The sequence below is a fragment of the Botryllus schlosseri genome, chromosome 16 (assembly GCF_051294905.1).
Source record: "Botryllus schlosseri isolate E-star chromosome 16, Bs_hap1, whole genome shotgun sequence".
Classification (NCBI taxonomy): Eukaryota; Metazoa; Chordata; class Ascidiacea; order Stolidobranchia; family Styelidae; genus Botryllus; species Botryllus schlosseri.
Genome location: NC_137251.1, coordinates 19,996,268 through 20,021,611, shown reverse-complemented (window position 1 = coordinate 20,021,611; position 25,344 = coordinate 19,996,268). Strand labels below are relative to the sequence as shown.

Genomic DNA, 25,344 nt, shown 5'->3' with positions numbered 1-25,344 from the left:
TTACAACTCTGCTACAAGACTGTAGCAATTCAAAAGTTACGTCGAATGAGCCTATCGGCGTATACCTGGCTATTGTAGTTTAGGAGATATTGGCAGATTTAGCCATTTTGGAGGGTATGAAAATTTATTAAAAGTTCAATTACACCAAGATTTCTCTATGTTCCCGAGGGCCTACAGTTACAACTCTGCTACCAGACTGTAGCAATTCAAAAGTTACGTCGAATGAGCCTATCGGCGTATTCCTGGCTATTGTAGTTTAGGAGATATTGGCAGATTTAGCCATTTTGGGGGGTATGAAAATTTATGAAAAGTTCAATTACACCAAGATTTCTCTATGTTCCCGAGGGCCTACAGTTACAACTCTGCTACCAGACTGTAGCAATTCAAAAGTTACGTCGAATGAGCCTATCGGCGTATTCCTGGCTATTGTAGTTTAGGAGATATTGGCAGATTTAGCCATTTTGGGGGGTATGAAAATTTATGGAAAGTTCAATTACACCAAGATTTCTCTATGTTCCCGAGAGCCTACAGTTACAACTCTGCTACCAGACTGTAGCAATTCAAAAGTTACGTCGAATGAGCCTATCGGCGTATTCCTGGCTATTGTAGTTTAGGGGATATTGGCAGATTTAGCCATTTTGGGGGGTATGAAAATTTATGAAAAGTTCAATTATACCAAGATTTCTCTATGTTCCCGACGGCCTACAGTTACAACCCTGCTACCAGACTGTAGCAATTCAAAAGTTACGTCGAATGAGCCTATCGGCGTATTCCTGGCTATTGTAGTTCAGGAGATATTGGCAGATTTAGCCATTTTGGGGGGTATGAAAATTTATGAAAAGTTCAATTACACCAAGATTTCTCTATGTTCCCGAGGGCCTACAGTTACAACTCTGCTACCAGACTGTAGCAATTCAAAAGTTACGTCGAATGAGTCTATCGGCGTATTCCTGGCTATCGTAGTTTAGGAGATATGGGCAGATTTAGCCATTTTGGGGGGTATGAAAATTTATGAAAAGTTCAATTACACCAAGATTTCTCTATGTTCCCGAGGGCCTACAGTTACAACTCTGCTACCAGACTGTAGCAATTCAAAAGTTACGTCGAATGAGCCTATCGGCGTATTCCTGGCTATTGTAGTTTAGGAGATATTGGCAGATTTAGCCATTTTGGGGGGTATGAAAATTTATGGAAAGTTCAATTACACCAAGATTTCTCTATGTTCCCGAGAGCCTACAGTTACAACTCTGCTACCAGACTGTAGCAATTCAAAAGTTACGTCGAATGAGCCTATCGGCGTATTCCTGGCTATTGTAGTTTAGGGGATATTGGCAGATTTAGCCATTTTATTGGGGTATGAAAATTTATGAAAAGTTCAATTACACCAAGATTTCTCTATGTTCCCGACGGCCTACAGTTACAACCCTGCTACCAGACTGTAGCAATTCAAAAGTTACGTCGAATGAGCCTATCGGCGTATTCCTGGCTATTGTAGTTCAGGAGATATTGGCAGATTTAGCCATTTTGGGGGGTATGAAAATTTATGAAAAGTTCAATTACACCAAGATTTCTCTATGTTCCCGAGGGCCTACAGTTACAACTCTGCTACCAGACTCTAGCAATTCAAAAGTTACGTCGAATGAGTCTATCGGCGTATTCCTGGCTATCGTAGTTTAGGAGACATTGGCAGATTTAGCCATTTTGGGGGGAATGAAAATTTATGAAAAGTTCAATTACACCAAGATTTCTCTATGTTCCCGAGGGCCTACAGTTACAACTCTGCTACCAGACTGTAGCAATTCAAAAGTTACGTCGAATGAGCCTATCGGCGTATACCTGGCTATTGTAGTTTAGGAGATATTGGCAGATTTAGCCATTTTGATTGGGTATGAAAATTTATGAAAAGTTCAATTACACCAAGATTTCTCTATGTTCCCGAGGGCCTATAGTTACAACTCTGCTACCAGACTGTAGCAATTCAAAAGTTACGTCGAATGAGCCTATCGGCGTATTCCTGGCTATAGTAGTTTAGGAGATATTGGCAGATTTAGCCATTTTGGGGGGTATGAAAATTTATGAAAAATTCAATTACACCAAGATTTCTCTATGTTCCCGAGGGCCTACAGTTACAACTCTGCTACCAGACTGTAGCAATTCAAAAGTTACGTCGAATGAGCCTATCGGCGTATACCTGGCTATTGTAGTTTAGGAGATATTGGCAGATTTAGCCATTTTGATTGGGTATGAAAATTTATGAAAAGTTCAATTACACCAAGATTTCTCTATGTTCCCGAGGGCCTATAGTTACAACTCTGCTACCAGACTGTAGCAATTCAAAAGTTACGTCGAATGAGCCTATCGGCGTATTCCTGGCTATTGTAGTTTAGGAGATATTGGCAGATTTAGCCATTTTGGGGGGTATGAAAATTTATGAAAAGTTCAATTACACCAAGATTTCTCTATGTTCCCGAGGGCCTACAGTTACAACTCTGCTACCAGACTGTAGCAATTCAAAAGTTACGTCGAATGAGCCTATCGGCGTATTCCTGGCTATTGTAGTTTAGGAGATATTGGCAGATTTAGCCATTTTTTGGGGTATGAAAATTTATGAAAAGTTCAATTACACCAAGATTTCTCTATGTTCCCGAGGGCCTACAGTTACAACTCTGCTACCAGACTGTAGCAATTCAAAAGTTACGTCGAATGAGCCTATCGGCGTATTCCTGGATATTGTAGTTTAGGAGATATTGGCAGATTTAGCCATTTTGGGGGTATGAAAATTTATGAAAAGTTCAATTACACCAAGATTTCTCTATGTTCCCGAGGGCCTACAGTTACAACTCTGCTACCAGACTGTAGCAATTCAAAAGCTACGTCGAATGAGCCTATCGGCGTATTCCTTGCTATTGTAGTTTAGGAGATATTGGCAGATTTAGCCATTTTGGGGAGTATGAAAATTTATGAAAAGTTCAATTACACCAAGATTTCTCTATGTTCCCGAGGGCCTACAGTTACAACTCTGCTACCAGACTGTAGCAATTCAAAAGTTACGTCGAATGAGCCTATCGGCGTATTCCTGGCTATTGTAGTTTAGGAGATATTGGCAGATTTAGCCATTTTGGGGGGTATGAAAATTTATGAAAAGTTCAATTACACCAAGATTTCTCTATGTTCCCGAGGGCCTACAGTTACAACTCTGCTACCCGACTGTAGCAATTCAAAAGTTACGTCGAATGAGCCTATCGGCGTATTCCTGGCTATTGTAGTTTAGGAGATATTGGCAGATTTAGCCATTTTGGGGGGTATGAAAATTTATGAAAAGTTCAATTACACCAAGATTTCTCGATGTTCCCGAGGGCCTACAGTTACAACTCTGCTACCAGACTGTAGCAATTCAAAAGTTACGTCGAATGAGCCTATCGGCGTATTCCTGGCTATTGTAGTTTAGGAGATATTGGCAGATTTAGGCATTTTGCGGGGTATGAAAATTTATGAAAAGTTCAATTACACCAAGATTTTTCTATGTTCCCGAGGGCCTACAGTTACAACTCTGCTACCTGACTGTAGCAATTCAAAAGTTACGTCGAATGAGCCTATCGGCGTATTCCTGGCTATTGTAGTTTAGGAGATATTGGCAGATTTAGCCATTTTGGGGGGTATGAAAATTTATGAAAAGTTCAATTACACCAAGATTTCTCTATGTTCCCGAGGGCCTACAGTTACAACTCTGCTACCAGACTGTAGCAATTCAAAAGTTACGTCGAATGAGCCTATCGGCGTATTCCTGGCTATTGTAGTTTAGGAGATATTGGCAGATTTAGCCATTTTGGGGGGTATGAAAATTTATGAAAAGTTCAATTACACCAAGATTTCTCTATGTTCCCGAGGGCCTACAGTTACAACTCTGCTACCAGACTGTAGCAATTCAAAAGTTACGTCGAATGAGCCTATCGGCGTATTCCTGGCTATTGTAGTTTAGGAGATATTGGCAGATTTAGCCATTTTGGGGGGTATGAAAATTTATGAAAAGTTCAATTACACCAAGATTTCTCTATGTTCCCGAGGGCCTACAGTTACAACTCTGCTACCCGACTGTAGCAATTCAAAAGTTACGTCGAATGAGCCTATCGGCGTATTCCTGGCTATTGTAGTTTAGGAGATATTGGCAGATTTAGCCATTTTGGGGGGTATGAAAATTTATGAAAAGTTCAATTACACCAAGATTTCTCGATGTTCCCGAGGGCCTACAGTTACAACTCTGCTACCAGACTGTAGCAATTCAAAAGTTACGTCGAATGAGCCTATCGGCGTATTCCTGGCTATTGTAGTTTAGGAGATATTGGCAGATTTAGGCATTTTGCGGGGTATGAAAATTTATGAAAAGTTCAATTACACCAAGATTTTTCTATGTTCCCGAGGGCCTACAGTTACAACTCTGCTACCTGACTGTAGCAATTCAAAAGTTACGTCGAATGAGCCTATCGGCGTATTCCTGGCTATTGTAGTTTAGGAGATATTGGCAGATTTAGCCATTTTGGGGGGTATGAAAATTTATGAAAAGTTCAATTACACCAAGATTTCTCTATGTTCCCGAGGGCCTACAGTTACAACTCTGCTACCAGACTGTAGCAATTCAAAAGTTACGTCGAATGAGCCTATCGGCGTATTCCTGGCTATTGTAGTTTAGGGGATATTGGCAGATTTAGCCATTTTATTGGGGTATGAAAATTTATGAAAAGTTCAATTACACCAAGATTTCTCTATGTTCCCGACGGCCTACAGTTACAACCCTGCTACCAGACTGTAGCAATTCAAAAGTTACGTCGAATGAGCCTATCGGCGTATTCCTGGCTATTGTAGTTCAGGAGATATTGGCAGATTTAGCCATTTTGGGGGGTATGAAAATTTATGAAAAGTTCAATTACACCAAGATTTCTCTATGTTCCCGAGGGCCTACAGTTACAACTCTGCTACCAGACTCTAGCAATTCAAAAGTTACGTCGAATGAGTCTATCGGCGTATTCCTGGCTATCGTAGTTTAGGAGATATTGGCAGATTTAGCCATTTTGGGGGGAATGAAAATTTATGAAAAGTTCAATTACACCAAGATTTCTCTATGTTCCCGAGGGCCTACAGTTACAACTCTGCTACCAGACTGTAGCAATTCAAAAGTTACGTCGAATGAGCCTATCGGCGTATACCTGGCTATTGTAGTTTAGGAGATATTGGCAGATTTAGCCATTTTGATTCGGTATGAAAATTTATGAAAAGTTCAATTACACCAAGATTTCTCTATGTTCCCGAGGGCCTATAGTTACAACTCTGCTACCAGACTGTAGCAATTCAAAAGTTACGTCGAATGAGCCTATCGGCGTATTCCTGGCTATAGTAGTTTAGGAGATATTGGCAGATTTAGCCATTTTGGGGGGTATGAAAATTTATGAAAAATTCAATTACACCAAGATTTCTCTATGTTCCCGAGGGCCTACAGTTACAACTCTGCTACCAGACTGTAGCAATTCAAAAGTTACGTCGAATGAGCCTATCGGCGTATACCTGGCTATTGTAGTTTAGGAGATATTGGCAGATTTAGCCATTTTGATTGGGTATGAAAATTTATGAAAAGTTCAATTACACCAAGATTTCTCTATGTTCCCGAGGGCCTACAGTTACAACTCTGCTACCAGACTGTAGCAATTCAAAAGTTACGTCGAATGAGCCTATCGGCGTATTCCTGGATATTGTAGTTTAGGAGATATTGGCAGATTTAGCCATTTTGGGGGGTATGAAAATTTATGAAAAGTTCAATTACACCAAGATTTCTCTATGTTCCCGAGGGCCTACAGTTACAACTCTGCTACCAGACTGTAGCAATTCAAAAGTTACGTCGAATGAGCCTATCGGCGTATTCCTGGCTATTGTAGTTTAGGAGATAGTGGCAGATTTAGCCATTTTGGGGGGTATGAAAATTTATGAAAAGTTCAATTACACCAAGATTTCTCTATGTTCATGAGGGCCTACAGTTACAGCTCTGCTACCAGACTGTAGCAATTCAAAAGTTACGTCGAATGAGCCTATCGGCGTATTCCTGGCTATTGTAGTTTAGGAGATATTGGCAGATTTAGCCATTTTGGGGGGTATGAAAATTTATGAAAAGTTCAATTACACCAAGATTTCTCTATGTTCCCGAGGGCCTACAGTTACAACTCTGCTACCAGATTGTAGCAATTCAAAAGTTACGTCGAATGAGCCTATCGGCGTATTCCTGGCTATTGTAGTTTAGGAGATATTGGCAGATTTAGCCATTTTGGGGGGTATGAAAATTTATGAAAAGTTTAATTACACCAAGATTTCTCTATGTTCCCGAGGGCCTACAGTTACAACTCTGCTACCAGACTGTAGCAATTCAAAAGTTACGTCGAATGAGCCTATCGGCGTATTCCTGGCTATTGTAGTTTAGGAGATATTGGCAGATTTAGCCATTTTGGGGGGTATGAAAATTTATGAAAAGTTCAATTACACCAAGATTTCTCTATGTTCCCGAGGGCCTACAGTTACAACTCTGCTACCAGACTGTAGCAAGTTAAAAGTTACGTCGAATGAGCCTATCGGCGTATTCCTGGCTATTGTAGTTTAGGAGATATTGGCAGATTTAGCCATTTTGGGGGGTATGAAAATTTATGAAAAGTTCAATTACACCAAGATTTCTCTATGTTCCCGAGGGCCTACAGTTACAACTCTGCTACCAGACTGTAGCAATTCAAAAGTTACGTCGAATGAGCCTATCGGCGTATTCCTGGCTATCGTAGTTTAGGAGATATTGGCAGATTTAGCCATTTTGGGGGGTATGAAAATTTATGAAAAGTTCAATTACACCAAGATTTCTCTATGTTCCCGAGGGCCTACAGTTACAACTCTGCTACCAGACTGTAGCAATTCGAAAGTTACGTCGAATGAGCCTATCGGCGTATACCTGGCTATTGTAGTTTAGGAGATATTGGCAGATTTAGCCATTTTGGGGGGTATGAAAATTTATGACAAGTTCAATTACACCAAGATTTCTCTATGTTCCCGAGGGCCTACAGTTACAACTCTGCTACCAGACTGTAGCAATTCAAAAGTTACGTCGAATGAGCCTATCGGCGTATACCTGGCTATTGTAGTTTAGGAGATATTTGCAGATTTAGCCATTTTGGGGGGTATGAAAATTTATGAAAAGTTCAATTACACCAAGATTTCTCTATGTTCCCGAGGGCCTACAGTTACAACTCTGCTACCAGACTGTAGCAATTCAAAAGTTACGTCGAATGAGCCTATCGGCGTATTCCTGGCTATTGTAGTTTAGGAGATATTGGCAGATTTAGCCATTTTGGGGGGTATGAAAATTTATGAAAAGTTCAATTACACCAAGATTTCTCTATGTTCCCGAGGGCCTACAGTTACAACTCTGCTACCAGACTGTAGCAATTCAAAAGTTACGTCGAATGAGCCCATCGGCGTATTCCTGGCTATTGTAGTTTAGGAGTTATTGGCAGATTTAGCCATTTTGAGGGGTATGAAAATTTATGAAAAGTTCAATTACACCAAGATTTCTCTATGTTCCCGAGGGCCTACAGTTACAACTCTGCTACCAGACTATCGCAATTCAAAAGTTACGTCGAATGAGCCTATCGGCGTATTCCCGGCTATTGTAGTTTAGGAGATATTGGCAGATTTAGCCATTTTGGGGGGTATGAAAATTTATGAAAAGTTCAATTACACCAAGATTTCTCTATGTTCCCGAGGGCCTACAGTTACAACTCTGCTACCAGACTGTAGCAATTCAAAAGTTACGTCGAATGAGCCTATCGGCGTATTCCTGGCTATTGTAGTTTAGGAGATATTGGCAGATTTAGCCATTTTGGGGGGTATGAAAATTTATGAAAAGTTCAATTACACCAAGATTTCTCTATGTTCCCGAGGGCCTACAGTTACAACTCTGCTACCAGACTGTAGCAATTCAAAAGTTACGTCGAATGAGCCTATCGGCGTATTCCTGGCTATCGTAGTTTAGGAGATATTGGCAGATTTAGCCATTTTGGGGGGTATGAAAATTAATGAAAAGTTCAATTACACCAAGATTTCTCTATGTTCCCGAGGGCCTACAGTTACAACTCTGCTACCAGACTGTAGCAATTCAAAAGTTACGTCGAATGAGCCTATCGGCGTATACCTGGCTATTGTAGTTTAGGAGATATTGGCAGATTTAGCCATTTTGGGGGGTATGAAAATTTATGAAAAGTTCAATTACACCAAGATTTCTCTATGTTCCCGAGGGCCTACAGTTACAACTCTGCTACCAGACTGTAGCAATTCAAAAGTTACGTCGAATGAGCCTATCGGCGTATACCTGGCTATTGTAGTTTAGGAGATATTTGCAGATTTAGCCATTTTGGGGGGTATGAAAATTTATGAAAAGTTCAATTACAACAAGATTTCTCTATGTTCCCGAGGGCCTACAGTTACAACTCTGCTACCAGACTGTAGCAATTCAAAAGTTACGTCGAATGAGCCTATCGGCGTATTCCTGGCTATTGTAGTTTAGGAGATATTGGCAGATTTAGCCATTTTGGGGGGTATGAAAATTTATGAAAAGTTCAATTACACCAAGATTTCTCTATGTTCCCGAGGGCCTACAGTTACAACTCTGCTACCAGACTGTAGCAATTCAAAAGTTACGTCGAATGAGCCCATCGGCGTATTCCTGGCTATTGTAGTTTAGGAGTTATTGGCAGATTTAGCCATTTTGAGGGGTATGAAAATTTATGAAAAGTTCAATTACACCAAGATTTCTCTATGTTCCCGAGGGCCTACAGTTACAACTCTGCTACCAGACTATCGCAATTCAAAAGTTACGTCGAATGAGCCTATCGGCGTATTCCTGGCTATTGTAGTTTAGGAGATATTGGCAGATTTAGCCATTTTGGGGGGTATGAAAATTTATGGAAAATTCAATTACACCAAGATTTCTCTATGTTCCCGAGGGCCTACAGTTACAACTCTGCTACCAGACTGTAGCAATTCAAAAGTTACGTCGAATGAGCCTATCGGCGTATTCCTGGCTATTGTAGTTTAGGAGATATTGGCAGATTTAGCCATTTTGGGGGGTATGAAAATTTATGAAAAGTTCAATTACACCAAGATTTCTCTATGTTCCCGAGGGCCTACAGTTACAACTCTGCTACCAGACTGTAGCAATTCAAAAGTTACGTCGAATGAGCCTATCGGCGTATTCCTGGCTACTGTAGTTTAGGAGATATTGGCAGATTTAGCCATTTTGGGGGGTATGAAAATTTATGAAAAGTTCAATTACACCAAGATTTCTCTATGTTCCCGAGGGCCTACAGTTACAACTCTGCTACCAGACGGTAGCAATTCAAAAGTTACGTCGAATGAGCCTATCGGCGTATTCCTGGCTATTGTAGTTTAGGAGATATTGGCAGATTTAGCAATTTTGGGGGGTATGAAAATTTATGAAAAGTTCAATTACACCAAGATTTCTCTATGTTCCCGAGGGCCTACAGTTACAACTCTGCTACCAGACTGTAGCAATTCAAAAGTTACGTCGAATGAGCCTATCGGCGTATTCCTGGCTATTGTAGTTTAGAAGATATTGGCAGATTTAGCCATTTTGGGGGGTATGAAAATTTATGAAAAGTTCAATTACACCAAGATTTCTCTATATTCCCGAGGGCCTACAGTTACAACTCTGCTACCAGACTGTAGCAATTCAAAAGTTACGTCGAATGAGCCTATCGGCGTATACCTGGCTATTGTAGTTTAGGAGATATTGGCAGATTTAGCCATTTTGGGGGGTATGAAAATTTATGAAAAGTTCAATTACACCAAGATTTCTCTATGTTCCCGAGGGCCAACAGTTACAACTCTGCTACCAGACTGTAGCAATTCAAAAGTTACGTCGAATGAGCCTCTCGGCGTATTCCTGGCTATTGTAGTTTAGAAGATATTGGCAGATTTAGCCATTTTGGGGGGTATGAAAATTTATGAAAAGTTCAATTACACCAAGATTTCTCTATGTTCCCGAGGGCCTACAGTTACAACTCTGCTACCAGACTGTAGCAATTCAAAAGTTACGTCGAATGAGCCTATCGGCGTATACCTGGCTATTGTAGTTTAGGAGATATTGGCAGATTTAGCCATTTTGGGGGGTATGAAAATTTATGAAAAGATCAATTACACCAAGATTTCTCTATGTTCCCGAGGGCCTACAGTTACAACTCTGCTACCAGACTGTAGCAATTCAAAAGTTACGTCGAATGAGCCTATCGGCGTATTCCTGGCTATTGTAGTTTAGGAGATATTGGCAGATTTAGCCATTTTGCGGGGTATGAAAATTTATGAAAAGTTCAATTACACCAAGATTTCTCTATGTTCCCGAGGGCCTACAGTTACAACTCTGCTACCAGACTGTAGCAATTCAAAAGTTACGTCGAATGAGCCTATCGGCGTATTCCTGGCTATTGTAGTTTAGGAGATATTGGCAGATTTAGCCATTTTTGGGGGTATGAAAATTTATGAAAAGTTCAATTACACCAAGATTTCTCTATGTTCCCGAGGGCCTACAGTTACAACTCTGCTACTAGACTGTAGCAATTCAAAAGTTACGTCGAATGAGCCTATCGGCGTATTCCTGGCTATTGTAGTTTAGGAGATATTGGCAGATTTAGCCATTTTGGGGGGTATGAAAATTTATGAAAAGTTCAATTACACCAAGATTTCTCTATGTTCCCGAGGGCCTACAGTTACAACTCTGCTACCAGACTGTAGCAATTCAAAAGTTACGTCGAATGAGCCTATCGGCGTATTCCTGGCTATTGTAGTTTAGGAGATATTGGCAGATTTAGCCATTTTGGGGGGTATGAAAATTTATGAAAAGTTCAATTACACCAAGATTTCTCTATGTTCCCGAGGGCCTACAGTTACAACTCTGCTTCCAGACTGTAGCAATTCAAAAGTTACGTCGAATGAGCCTATCGGCGTATTCCTGGCTATTGTAGTTTAGGAGATATTGGCAGATTTAGCCATTTTGGGGGGTATGAAAATTTTTGAAAAGTTCAATTACACCAAGATTTCTCTATGTTCCCGAGGGCCTACAGTTACAACTCTGCTACCAGACTGTAGCAATTCAAAAGTTACGTCGAATGAGCCTATCGGCGTATTCCTGGCTATTGTAGTTTAGGAGATATTGGCAGATTTACCATTTTGGGGGGTATGAAAATTTATGAAAAGTTCAATTACACCAAGATTTCTCTATGTTCGCGAGGGCCTACAGTTACAACTCTGCTACCAGACTGTAGCAATTCAAAAGTTACGTCGAATGAGCCTATCGGCGTATTCCTGGCTATTGTAGTTTAGGAGATATTGGCAGATTTAGCCATTTTTGGGGGTATGAAAATTTATGAAAAGTTCAATTACACCAAGATTTCTCTATGTTCCCGAGGGCCTACAGTTACAACTCTGCTACCAGACTGTAGCAATTCAAAAGTTACGTCGAATGAGCCTATCGGCGTATTCCTGGCTATTTTAGTTTAGGAGATATTGGCAGATTTAACCATTTTGGAGGGTATGAAAATTTATGAAAAGTTCAATTACACCAAGATTTCTCTATGTTCCCGAGGGCCTACAGTTACAACTCTGCTACCAGACTATCGCAATTCAAAAGTTACGTCGAATGAGCCTATCGGCGTATTCCTGGCTATTGTAGTTTAGGAGATATTGGCAGATTTAGCCATTTTGGGGGGTATGAAAATTTATGGAAAGTTTAATTACACCAAGATTTCTCTATGTTCCCGAGGGCCTACAGTTACAACTCTGCTACCAGACTGTAGCAATTCAAAAGTTACGTCGAATGAGCCTATCGGCGTATTCCTGGCTATTGTAGTTTAGGAGATATTGGCAGATTTAGCCATTTTGGGGGGTATGAAAATTTATGAAAAGTTCAATTACACCAAGATTTCTCTATGTTCCCGAGGGCCTACAGTTACAACTCTGCTACCAGACTGTAGCAATTCAAAAGTTACGTCGAATGAGCCTATCGGCGTATTCCTGGCTATTGTAGTTTAGGAGATATTGGCAGATTTAGCCATTTTGGGGGGTATGAAAATTTATGAAAAGTTCAATTACACCAAGATTTCTCTATGTTCCCGAGGGCCTACAGTTACAACTCTGCTACCAGACTGTAGCAATTCAAAAGTTACGTCGAATGAGCCTATCGGCGTATTCCTGGCTATCGTAGTTTAGGAGATATTGGCAGATTTAGCCATTTTGGGGGGTATGAAAATTAATGAAAAGTTCAATTACACCAAGATTTCTCTATGTTCCCGAGGGCCTACAGTTACAACTCTGCTACCAGACTGTAGCAATTCAAAAGTTACGTCGAATGAGCCTATCGGCGTATACCTGGCTATTGTAGTTTAGGAGATATTGGCAGATTTAGCCATTTTGGGGGGTATGAAAATTTATGAAAAGTTCAATTACACCAAGATTTCTCTATGTTCCCGAGGGCCTACAGTTACAACTCTGCTACCAGACTGTAGCAATTCAAAAGTTACGTCGAATGAGCCTATCGGCGTATACCTGGCTATTGTAGTTTAGGAGATATTTGCAGATTTAGCCATTTTGGGGGGTATGAAAATTTATGAAAAGTTCAATTACAACAAGATTTCTCTATGTTCCCGAGGGCCTACAGTTACAACTCTGCTACCAGACTGTAGCAATTCAAAAGTTACGTCGAATGAGCCTATCGGCGTATTCCTGGCTATTGTAGTTTAGGAGATATTGGCAGATTTAGCCATTTTGGGGGGTATGAAAATTTATGAAAAGTTCAATTACACCAAGATTTCTCTATGTTCCCGAGGGCCTACAGTTACAACTCTGCTACCAGACTGTAGCAATTCAAAAGTTACGTCGAATGAGCCCATCGGCGTATTCCTGGCTATTGTAGTTTAGGAGTTATTGGCAGATTTAGCCATTTTGAGGGGTATGAAAATTTATGAAAAGTTCAATTACACCAAGATTTCTCTATGTTCCCGAGGGCCTACAGTTACAACTCTGCTACCAGACTATCGCAATTCAAAAGTTACGTCGAATGAGCCTATCGGCGTATTCCTGGCTATTGTAGTTTAGGAGATATTGGCAGATTTAGCCATTTTGGGGGGTATGAAAATTTATGGAAAGTTCAATTACACCAAGATTTCTCTATGTTCCCGAGGGCCTACAGTTACAACTCTGCTACCAGACTGTAGCAATTCAAAAGTTACGTCGAATGAGCCTATCGGCGTATTCCTGGCTATTGTAGTTTAGGAGATATTGGCAGATTTAGCCATTTTGGGGGGTATGAAAATTTATGAAAAGTTCAATTACACCAAGATTTCTCTATGTTCCCGAGGGCCTACAGTTACAACTCTGCTACCAGACTGTAGCAATTCAAAAGTTACGTCGAATGAGCCTATCGGCGTATTCCTGGCTATTGTAGTTTAGGAGATATTGGCAGATTTAGCCATTTTGGGGGGTATGAAAATTTATGAAAAGTTCAATTACACCAAGATTTCTCTATGTTCCCGAGGGCCTACAGTTACAACTCTGCTACCAGACGGTAGCAATTCAAAAGTTACGTCGAATGAGCCTATCGGCGTATTCCTGGCTATTGTAGTTTAGGAGATATTGGCAGATTTAGCAATTTTGGGGGGTATGAAAATTTATGAAAAGTTCAATTACACCAAGATTTCTCTATGTTCCCGAGGGCCTACAGTTACAACTCTGCTACCAGACTGTAGCAATTCAAAAGTTACGTCGAATGAGCCTATCGGCGTATTCCTGGCTATTGTAGTTTAGAAGATATTGGCAGATTTAGCCATTTTGGGGGGTATGAAAATTTATGAAAAGTTCAATTACACCAAGATTTCTCTATATTCCCGAGGGCCTACAGTTACAACTCTGCTACCAGACTGTAGCAATTCAAAAGTTACGTCGAATGAGCCTATCGGCGTATACCTGGCTATTGTAGTTTAGGAGATATTGGCAGATTTAGCCATTTTGGGGGGTATGAAAATTTATGAAAAGTTCAATTACACCAAGATTTCTCTATGTTCCCGAGGGCCAACAGTTACAACTCTGCTACCAGACTGTAGCAATTCAAAAGTTACGTCGAATGAGCCTCTCGGCGTATTCCTGGCTATTGTAGTTTAGAAGATATTGGCAGATTTAGCCATTTTGGGGGGTATGAAAATTTATGAAAAGTTCAATTACACCAAGATTTCTCTATGTTCCCGAGGGCCTACAGTTACAACTCTGCTACCAGACTGTAGCAATTCAAAAGTTACGTCGAATGAGCCTATCGGCGTATACCTGGCTATTGTAGTTTAGGAGATATTGGCAGATTTAGCCATTTTGGGGGATATGAAAATTTATGAAAAGATCAATTACACCAAGATTTCTCTATGTTCCCGAGGGCCTACAGTTACAACTCTGCTACCAGACTGTAGCAATTCAAAAGTTACGTCGAATGAGCCTATCGGCGTATTCCTGGCTATTGTAGTTTAGGAGATATTGGCAGATTTAGCCATTTTGCGGGGTATGAAAATTTATGAAAAGTTCAATTACACCAAGATTTCTCTATGTTCCCGAGGGCCTACAGTTACAACTCTGCTACCAGACTGTAGCAATTCAAAAGTTACGTCGAATGAGCCTATCGGCGTATTCCTGGCTATTGTAGTTTAGGAGATATTGGCAGATTTAGCCATTTTTGGGGGTATGAAAATTTATGAAAAGTTCAATTACACCAAGATTTCTCTATGTTCCCGAGGGCCTACAGTTACAACTCTGCTACCAGACTGTAGCAATTCAAAAGTTACGTCGAATGAGCCTATCGGCGTATTCCTGGCTATTGTAGTTTAGGAGATATTGGCAGATTTAGCCATTTTGGGGGGTATGAAAATTTTTGAAAAGTTCAATTACACCAAGATTTCTCTATGTTCCCGAGGGCCTACAGTTACAACTCTGCTACCAGACTGTAGCAATTCAAAAGTTACGTCGAATGAGCCTATCGGCGTATTCCTGGCTATTGTAGTTTAGGAGATATTGGCAGATTTACCATTTTGGGGGGTATGAAAATTTATGAAAAGTTCAATTACACCAAGATTTCTCTATGTTCGCGAGGGCCTACAGTTACAACTCTGCTACCAGACTGTAGCAATTCAAAAGTTACGTCGAATGAGCCTATCGGCGTATTCCTGGCTATTGTAGTTTAGGAGATATTGGCAGATTTAGCCATTTTTGGGGGTATGAAAATTTATGAAAAGTTCAATTACACCAAGATTTCTCTATGTTCCCGAGGGCCTACAGTTACAACTCTGCTACCAGACTGTAGCAATTCAAAAGTTACGTCGAATGAGCCTATCGGCGTATTCCTGGCTATTTTAGTTTAGGAGATATTGGCAGATTTAACCATTTTGGAGGGTATGAAAATTTATGAAAAGTTCAATTACACCAAGATTTCTCTATGTTCCCGAGGGCCTACAGTTACAACCCTGCTACCAGACTGTAGCAATTCAAAAGTTACGTCGAATGAGCCTATCGGCGTATTCCTGGCTATTGTAGTTTAGGAGCTATTGGCAGATTTAGCCATTTTGGGGGGTATGAAAATTTATGAAAAGTTCAATTACACCAAGATTTCTCTATGTTCCCGAGGGCCTACAGTTACAACTCTGCTACCAGACTGTAACAATTCAAAAGTTACGTCGAATGAGTCTATCGGCGTATTCCTGGCTATCGTAGTTTAGGAGATATTGGCAGATTTAGCCATTTTATGGGGTATGAAAATTTATGAAAAGTTCAATTACACCAAGATTTCTCTATGTTCCCGAGGGCCTACAGTTACAACTCTGCTACCAGACTGTAGCAATTCAAAAGTTACGTCGAATAAGCCTATCGGCGTATTCCTGGCTATTGTAGTTTAGGAGATATTGGCAGATTTAGCCATTTTGGGGGGTATGAAAATTTATGAAAAGTTCAATTACACCAAGATTTCTTTATGTTCCCGAGGGCCTACAGTTACAACTCTGCTACCAGACTGTAGCAATTCAAACGTTACGTCGAATGAGCCTATCGGCGTATTCCTGGCTATTGTAGTTTAGGAGATATTGGCAGATTTACCCATTTTGGGGGGTATGAGAATTTATGAGAAGTTCAATTATACCAAGATTTTTCTATGTTCCAGAGGGCCCACAGCTACAACTCCGCTACCAGATTGTAGCAGTCCGAAAGTTACACCGAATGAGCCTATCGGCGTATTCCTGGCAATTGTAGTTTAGAAGATATCGGCAGATTTAGCCATTTTAGGGGGTATGAAAATTTATGAAAAGTTCAATTATACCAAGATTTTTCTATGTTCCCGAGGGCCCACAGCTACAACTCCGCTTCCAGATTGTAGCAGTCCGAAAGTTACACTGAATGAGCCTATCGGCGTATTCCTGGCAATTGTAGTTTAGGAGATATTGGCAGATTTAGCCATTTTGGGGGGTATGAAAATTTATGAAAAGTTCAATTACACCAAGATTTCCCTATGTTCCCGAGGGCCTACAGTTACAACTCTGCTACCAGACTGTAGCAATTCAAAAGTTACGTCGAATGAGCCTATCGGCGTATTCCTGGCTATTGTAGTTTAGGAGATATTGGCAGATTTAGCCATTTTGGGGGGTATGAAAATTTATGAAAAGTTCAATTACACCAAGATTTCTCTATGTTCCCGAGGGCCTACAGTTACAACTCTGCTACCAGACTGTAGCAATTCAAAAGTTACGTCGAATGAGCCTATCGGCGTATTCCTGGCTATTGTAGTTTAGGAGATATTGGCAGATTTAGCGATTTTGGGGGGTATGAAAATTTTTGAAAAGTTCAATTACACCAAGATTTCTCTATGTTCCCGGGGGCCTACAGTTACAACTCTGCTACCAGACTGTAGCAATTCAAAAGTTACGTCGAATGAGCCTATCGGCGTATTCCTGGCTATTGTAGTTTAGGAGATATTGGCAGATTTAGCCATTTTGGAGGGTATGAAAATTTATGAAAAGTTCAATTACACCAAGATTTCTCTATGTTCCCGAGGGCCTACAGTTACAACTCTGCTACCAGACTGTAGCAATTCAAAAGTTACGTCGAATGAGCCTATCGGCGTATTCCTGGCTATTGTAGTTTAGGAGATATTGGCAGATTTAGCCATTTTGCGGGGTATGAAAATTTATGAAAAGTTCAATTACACCAAGATTTCTCTATGTTTCCGAGGGCCTACAGTTACAACTCTGCTACCAGACTGTAGCAATTCAAAAGTTACGTCGGAAGAGCCTATCGGCGTATTCCTGGCTATTGTAGTTTAGGAGATATTGGCAGATTTAGCCATTTTGGGGGGTATGAAAATTTATGAAAAGTTCAATTACACCAAGATTTCTCTATGTTCCCGAGGGCCTACAGTTACAACTCTGCTACCAGACTGTAGCAATTCAAAAGTTACGTCGAATGAGCCTATCGGCGTATTCCTGGCTATTGTAGTTTAGGAGATATTGGCAGATTTAGCCATTTTGGGGGGTATGAAAATTTTTGAAAAGTTCAATTACACCAAGATTTCTCTATGTTCCCGAGGGCCTACAGTTACAACTCTGCTACCAGACTGTAGCAATTCAAAAGTTACGTCGAATGAGCCTATCGGCGTATTCCTGGCTATTGTAGTTTAGGAGATATTGGCAGATTTAGCCATTTTGGAGGGTATGAAAATTTATGAAAAGTTCAATTACACCAAGATTTCTCCGTTCCCGAGGGCCTACAGTTACAACTTTGCTACCAGACTGTAGCAATTCAAAAGTTACGTCGAATGAGCCTATCGGCGTATTCCTGGCTATTGTAGTTTAGGAGATATTGGCAGATTTAGCCATTTTGCGGGGTATGAAAATTTATGAAAAGTTCAATTACACCAAGATTTCTCTATGTTTCCGAGGGCCTACAGTTACAATTCTGCTACCAGACTGTAGCAATTCAAAAGTTACGTCGAATGAGCCTATCGGCGTATTCCTGGCTATTGTAGTTTAGGAGATATTGGCAGATTTAGCCATTTTGGGGGGTATGAAAATTTATGAAAAGTTCAATTACACCAAGATTTCTTTATGTTCCCGAGGGCCTACAGTTACAACTCTGCTACCAGACTGTAGCAATTCAAACGTTACGTCGAATGAGCCTGTCGGCGTATTCCTGGCTATTGTAGTTTAGGAGATATTGGCAGATTTACCCATTTTGGGGGGTATGAGAATTTATGAGAAGTTCAATTATACCAAGATTTTTCTATGTTCCAGAGGGCCCACAGCTACAACTCCGCTACCAGATTGTAGCAGTCCGAAAGTTACACCGAATGAGCCTATCGGCGTATTCCTGGCAATTGTAGTTTAGAAGATATCGGCAGATTTAGCCATTTTAGGGGGTATGAAAATTTATGAAAAGTTCAATTATACCAAGATTTTTCTATGTTCCCGAGGGCCCACAGCTACAACTCCGCTTCCAGATTGTAGCAGTCCGAAAGTTACACTGAATGAGCCTATCGGCGTATTCCTGGCAATTGTAGTTTAGGAGATATTGGCAGATTTAGCCATTTTGGGGGGTATGAAAATTTATGAAAAGTTCAATTACACCAAGATTTCTCTATGTTCCCGAGGGCCTACAGTTACAACTCTGCTACCAGACTGTAGCAATTCAAAAGTTACGTCGAATGAGCCTATCGGCGTATTCCTGGCTATTGTAGTTTAGGAGATATTGGCAGATTTAGCCATTTTGGGGGGTATGAAAATTTATGAAAAGTTCAATTACACCAAGATTTCTCTATGTTCCCGAGGGCCTACAGTTACAACTCTGCTACCAGACTGTAGCAATTCAAAAGTTACGTCGAATGAGCCTATCGGCGTATTCCTGGCTATTGTAGTTTAGGAGATATTGGCAGATTTAGCGATTTTGGGGGGTATGAAAATTTTTGAAAAGTTCAATTACACCAAGATTTCTCTATGTTCCCGAGGGCCTACAGTTACAACTCTGCTACCAGACTGTAGCAATTCAAAAGTTACGTCGAATGAGCCTATCGGCGTATTCCTGGCTATTGTAGTTTAGGAGATATTGGCAGATTTAGCCATTTTGGAGGGTATGAAAATTTATGAAAAGTTCAATTACACCAAGATTTCTCTATGTTCCCGAGGGCCTACAGTTACAACTCTGCTACCAGACTGTAGCAATTCAAAAGTTACGTCGAATGAGCCTATCGGCGTATTCCTGGCTATTGTAGTTTAGGAGATATTGGCAGATTTAGCCATTTTGCGGGGTATGAAAATTTATGAAAAGTTCAATTACACCAAGATTTCTCTATGTTTCCGAGGGCCTACAGTTACAACTCTGCTACCAGACTGTAGCAATTCAAAAGTTACGTCGAATGAGCCTATCGGCGTATTCCTGGCTATTGTAGTTTAGGAGATATTGGCAGATTTAGCCATTTTGGGGGGTATGAAAATTTATGAAAAGTTCAATTACACCAAGATTTCTCTATGTTCCCGAGGGCCTACAGTTACAACTCTGCTACCAGACTGTAGCAATTCAAAAGTTACGTCGAATGAGCCTATCGGCGTATTCCTGGCTATTGTAGTTTAGGAGATATTGGCAGATTTAGCCATTTTGGGGGGTATGAAAATTTTTGAAAAGTTCAATTACACCAAGATTTCTCTATGTTCCCGAGGGCCTACAGTTACAACTCTGCTACCAGACTGTAGCAATTCAAAAGTTACGTCGAATGAGCCTATCGGCGTATTCCTGGCTATTGTAGTTTAGGAGATATTGGCAGATTTAGCCATTTTGGGGGGTATGAAAATTTTTGAAAAGTTCAATTAAACCAAGATTTCTCTATGTTCCCGAGGGCCTACAGTTACAACTCTGCTACCAGACTGTAGCAATTCAAAAGTTACGTCGAATGAGCCTATCGGCGTATTCCTGGCTATTGTAGTTTAGGAGATATTGGCAGATTTAGCCATTTTGGAGGGTATGAAAATTTATGAAAAGTTCAATTACACCAAGATTTCTCCGTTCCCGAGGGCCTACAGTTACAACTCTGCTACCAGACTGTAGCAATTCAAAAGTTACGTCGAATGAGCCTATCGGCGTATTCCTGGCTATTGTAGTTTAGGAGATATTGGCAGATTTAGCCATTTTGCGGGGTATGAAAATTTATGAAAAGTTCAATTACACCAAGATTTCTCTATGTTTCCGAGGGCCTACAGTTACAATTCTGCTACCAGACTGTAGCAATTCAAAAGTTACGTCGAATGAGCCTATCGGCGTATTCCTGGCTATTGTAGTTTAGGAGATATTGGCAGATTTAGCCATTTTGGGGGGTATGAAAATTTATGAAAAGTTCAATTACACCAAGATTTCTTTATGTTCCCGAGGGCCTACAGTTACAACTCTGCTACCAGACTGTAGCAATTCAAACGTTACGTCGAATGAGCTTATCGGCGTATTCCTGGCTATTGTAGTTTAGGAGATATTGGCAGATTTACCCATTTTGGGGGGTATGAGAATTTATGAGAAGTTCAATTATACCAAGATTTTTCTATGTTCCCGAGGGCCCACAGCTACAACTCCGCTACCAGATTGTAGCAGTCCGAAAGTAACACCGAATGAGCCTATCGGCGTATTCCTGGCAATTGTAGTTTAGAAGATATCGGCAGATTTAGCCATTTTAGGGGGTATGAAAATTTATGAAAAGTTCAATTATACCAAGATTTTTCTATGTTCCCTAGGGCCCACAGCTACAACTCCGCTTCCAGATTGTAGCAGTCATAAAGTTACACTGAATGAGCCTATCGGCGTATTCCTGGCAATTGTAGTTTAGGAGATATTGGCAGATTTAGCCATTTTAGGGGGTATGAAAATTTATGAAAAGTTCAATTATACCAAGATTTTTCTATGTTCCCGAGGGCCCACAGCTACAACTCCGCTACCAAATTGTAGCAGTCCGAAAGTTACACCGAATGAACCTATCGGCGTATTCCTGGCAATTGTAGTTTAGGAGATATTGGCAGATTTAGCCATTTTAGGGGGTATGAAAATTTATGAAAAGTTCAATTATACCAAGATTTTTCTATGTTGCCGAGGGCCCACAGCTACAACTCCGCTACCAGATTGTAGCAGTCCGAAAGTTACACCGAATGAGCCTATCGGCGTATTCCTGGCAATTGTAGTTTAGGAGATATTGGCAGATTTAGCCATTTTAGGGAGTATGAAAATTTATGAAAAGTTCAATTATACCAAGATTTTTCCATGTTCCCGAGGGCCCAATCTAAAACTCCGCTACCAGATTGTAGCAGTCCGAAAGTTACACCGAATGAGCCTATCGGCGTATTCCTGGCAATTGTAGTTTAGGAGATATTGGCAGATTTAGCCATTTTAGGGGGTATGAAAATTTATGAAAAGTTCATTTATACCAAGATTTTTCTATGTTCCCGAGGGCCCACAGCTACAACTCCGCTACCAGATTGTAGCAGTCCGAAAGTTACACCGAATGAGCCTATCGGCGTATTCCTGGCAATTGTAGTTTAGGAGATATTGGCAGATTTAGCCATTTTAGGGGGTATGAAAATTTATGAAAAGTTCAATTATACCAAGATTTTTCTATGTTCCCGAGGGCCCACAGCTACAACTCCGCTACCAGATTGTAGCAGTCCGAAAGTTAAACCGAATGAGCCTATCGGCGTATTCCTGGCAATTGTAGTTTAGGAGATATTGGCAGATTTAGCCATTTTAGGGGGTATGAAAATTTATGAAAAGTTCAATTATACCAAGATTTTTCTATGTTCCCGAGGGCCCACAGCTACAACTCCGCTACCAGATTGTAGCAGTCCGAAAGTTACACCGAATGAGCCTATCGGCGTATTCCTGGCAATTGTAGTTTAGGAGATATTGGCAGATTTAGCCATTTTAGGGAGTATGAAAATTTATGAAAAGTTCAATTATACCAAGATTTTTCTATGTTCCCGAGGGCCCACAGCTAAAACTCCGCTACCAGATTGTAGCAGTCCGAAAGTTACACCGAATGAGCCTATCGGCGTATTCCTGGCAATTGTAGTTTAGGAGATATTGGCAGATTTAGCCATTTTAGGGGGTATGAAAATTTATGAAAAGTTCAATTATACCAAGATTTTTCAATGTTCCCGAGGGCCCACAGCTACAACTCCGCTACCAGATTGTAGCACTCCGAAAGTTACACCGAATGAGCCTATCGGCGTATTCCTGGCAATTGTAGTTTAGGCGATATTTGCAGATTTAGCCATTTTAGGGGGTATGAAAATTTATGAAAAATTCAATTATACCAAGATTTTTCTATGTTACCGTGGGCCCACAGCTACACCTCTGCTACCAGATTGTAGCAGTCCGAAAGTTACACCGAATGAGCCTATCGGCGTATTTCTGGCAATTGTAGTTTAGAAGTTATTGGCAGATTTAGCCATTTTGGGGGGTATGAAAATTTATGAAAAGTTCAATTATACCAAGATTTTTCTATGTTCCCGAGGGCCCACAGCTACAACTCCGCTACCAGATTGTAGCAGTCCGAAAGTTACGTCGAATGAGCCCAACGGCGTATTCATGGCTATTGTAGTTTAGGCGATATTGTCAGATTTAGCCATTTTGAGTGGTAAGAAAATTTATGAAAAGTTCAATTATACCAAGATTTCTCTATGTTGCCCAGGGCCTATAGCTACAACTCCGCTACCAGATTGTAGCAGTCCGAAAGTTACGTCGAATGAGCCCAACGGGGTATTCATGGCAATTGTAGTTTAGGAGATATTGGCTGATTTAGCCATTTTGGGGGGTATGAAAATTTATGAAAAGTTCAATTATACCAAGATTGCTCTATGTTCCCGAGGGTATATAGCTACAACTCCGCTACCAAATTGTAGCAGACCGTAAGTTACGTCGAATGAGCCCAACGGCGTATTCATGGCTATTGTAGTTTAGGAGATATTGTCATATTTAGCCATTTTGGGGGTATGAAAATTTATAAAAAGTTCAATTATATCAAGATTTCTCAATGTTCCCGAGGGCCTATAGCTACAACTCCGCTACCAGATTGTAGCAGTCCGAAAGTTATGTCGAATGAGCCCAACGGCGTATTCATGGCTATTGTAGTTTAGGAGATATTGGCAGATATAGCCATTTTGGGGGGTATGAAAATTTATTAAAAGTTCAATTCTACCGAGATTTCTCTATGTTCCCGAGGGTATATAGCTACAACTCCGCTACCAGATTGTAGCAGTCCGAAAGTTACGTGGAATGAGCCCAACGGTGTATTCATGGCTATTGTAGTTTAGGAGATATTGTCAGATTTAGCCATTTTGGGGGGTATGAAAATTTATGAGAAGTTCAATTATACCAAGATTTCTCTATGTTCCCGAGGGTATATAGCTACAACTCCGCTACCAGATTTAGCAGTCTGAAAGTTACGTCGAATGAGCACAACGGCGTATTCATGGCTATAGTAGTTTAGGAGATATTGGCAGATTTAGCCATTTTGGGGGGTATGAGAATTTATGAGAAGTTCAATTATACCAAGATTTCTCTATGTTCCTGAGGGCCTATAGCTACAACTCCGCTAGCAGATTGTAGCAGTCCGAAAGTTACGTCGAATGAGCCCAACGGCGTATTCATGGCTATTGTAGTTTAGGAGATATTGGCACATTTAGCCATTTTGGGGGGTATGAAAATTTATGAAAAGTTCAATTATACCAAGATTTTTCTATGTTCCCGAGGGTATATAGCTACAACTCCGCTACCAAATTGTAGCATTCCGTAAGTTACATCGAATGAGCCCAACGGCGTATTCATGGCTATTGTAGTTTAGGAGATATTGTCATATTAAGCCATTTTTGTGGTATGAAAATTTATGAAAAGTTCAATTATATCAAGATTTCTCTATGTTCCCGAGGGTATGTAGCTACAACTCCGCTACCAAATTGTAGCAGTCCGTAAGCTACGTCGAATGAGCCCAACGGCGTATTCATGGCTATTGTAGTTTAGGAGATATTGGCAGATTTAGCCATTTTGGGGGGTATGAAAATTTATTAAAAGTTCAATTATACCGAGATTTCTCTATGTTCCCGAGGGTATATAGCTACAACTCCGCTACCAGATTGTAGCAGTCCGAAAGTTACGTCGAATGAGCCCAACGGTGTATTCATGGCTATTGTAGTTTAGGAGATATTGGCAGATTTAGCCATTTTGGGGGGTATGAAAATTTATGAGAAGTTCAATTATACCAAGATTTCTCTATGTTCCCGAGGGCCTACAGTTACAACTCTGCTACCAGATTGTAGCAATTCAAAAGTTACGTCGAATGAGCCTATCGGCGTATTCCTGGCTATTGTAGTTTAGGAGATATTGGCAGATTTAGCCATTTTGGGGGGTATGAAAATTTTTGAAAAGTTCAATTACACCAAGATTTCTCTATGTTTCCGAGGGCCTACAGTTACAACTCTGCTACCAGACTGTAGCAATTCAAAAGTTACGTCGAATGACCCTATCGGCGTATTCCTGGCTATTGTAGTTTAGGAGATATTGGCAGATTTAGCCATTTTGGGGGGTATGAAAATTTATGAAAAGTTCAATTACACCAAGATTTCTCTATGTTCCCGAGGGCCTACAGTTACAACTCTGCTACCAGACTGTAGCAATTCAAAAGTTACGTCGAATGAGCCTATCGGCGTATTCCTGGCTATTGTAGTTTAGGAGATATTGGCAGATTTAGCCATTTTGGGGGGTATGAAAATTTTTGAAAAGTTCAATTACACCAAGATTTCTCTATGTTCCCGAGGGCCTACAGTTACAACTCTGCTACCAGACTGTAGCAATTCAAAATTTACGTCGAATGAGCCTATCGGCGTATTCCTGGCTATTGTAGTTTAGGAGATATTGGCAGATTTAGCCATTTTGGGGGGTATGAAAATTTTTGAAAAGTTCAATTACACCAAGATTTCTCTATGTTCCCGAGGGCCTACAGTTACAACTCTGCTACCAGACTGTAGCAATTCAAAAGTTACGTCGAATGAGCCTATCGGCGTATTCCTGGCTATTGTAGTTTAGGAGATATTGGCAGATTTAGCCATTTTGGAGGGTATGAAAATTTATGAAAAGTTCAATTACACCAAGATTTCTCTATGTTCCCGAGGGCCTACAGTTACAACTCTGCTACCAGACTGTAGCAATTCAAAAGTT

At 40.5% G+C, this 25,344-nt stretch overlaps 1 long non-coding RNA gene across 2 annotated transcripts in view; it reads left to right on the top strand.

The window, feature by feature from the left end:
* Nucleotides 1-132: 132 nt before the first annotated feature.
* The window catches only part of LOC145459419 (uncharacterized), a 42,260-nt gene continuing 17,048 nt past the window's right edge, over nt 133-25,344 (top strand). The window contains exons 1-2 of one of the 2 annotated variants that reach the window (XR_013921408.1): nt 133-19,958; nt 23,672-25,085. This is a non-coding gene — a long non-coding RNA (uncharacterized LOC145459419). The remainder of the gene's footprint in view (nt 19,959-23,671; nt 25,086-25,344) is intronic. The other variant, XR_013921407.1, reaches the window with a different exon arrangement.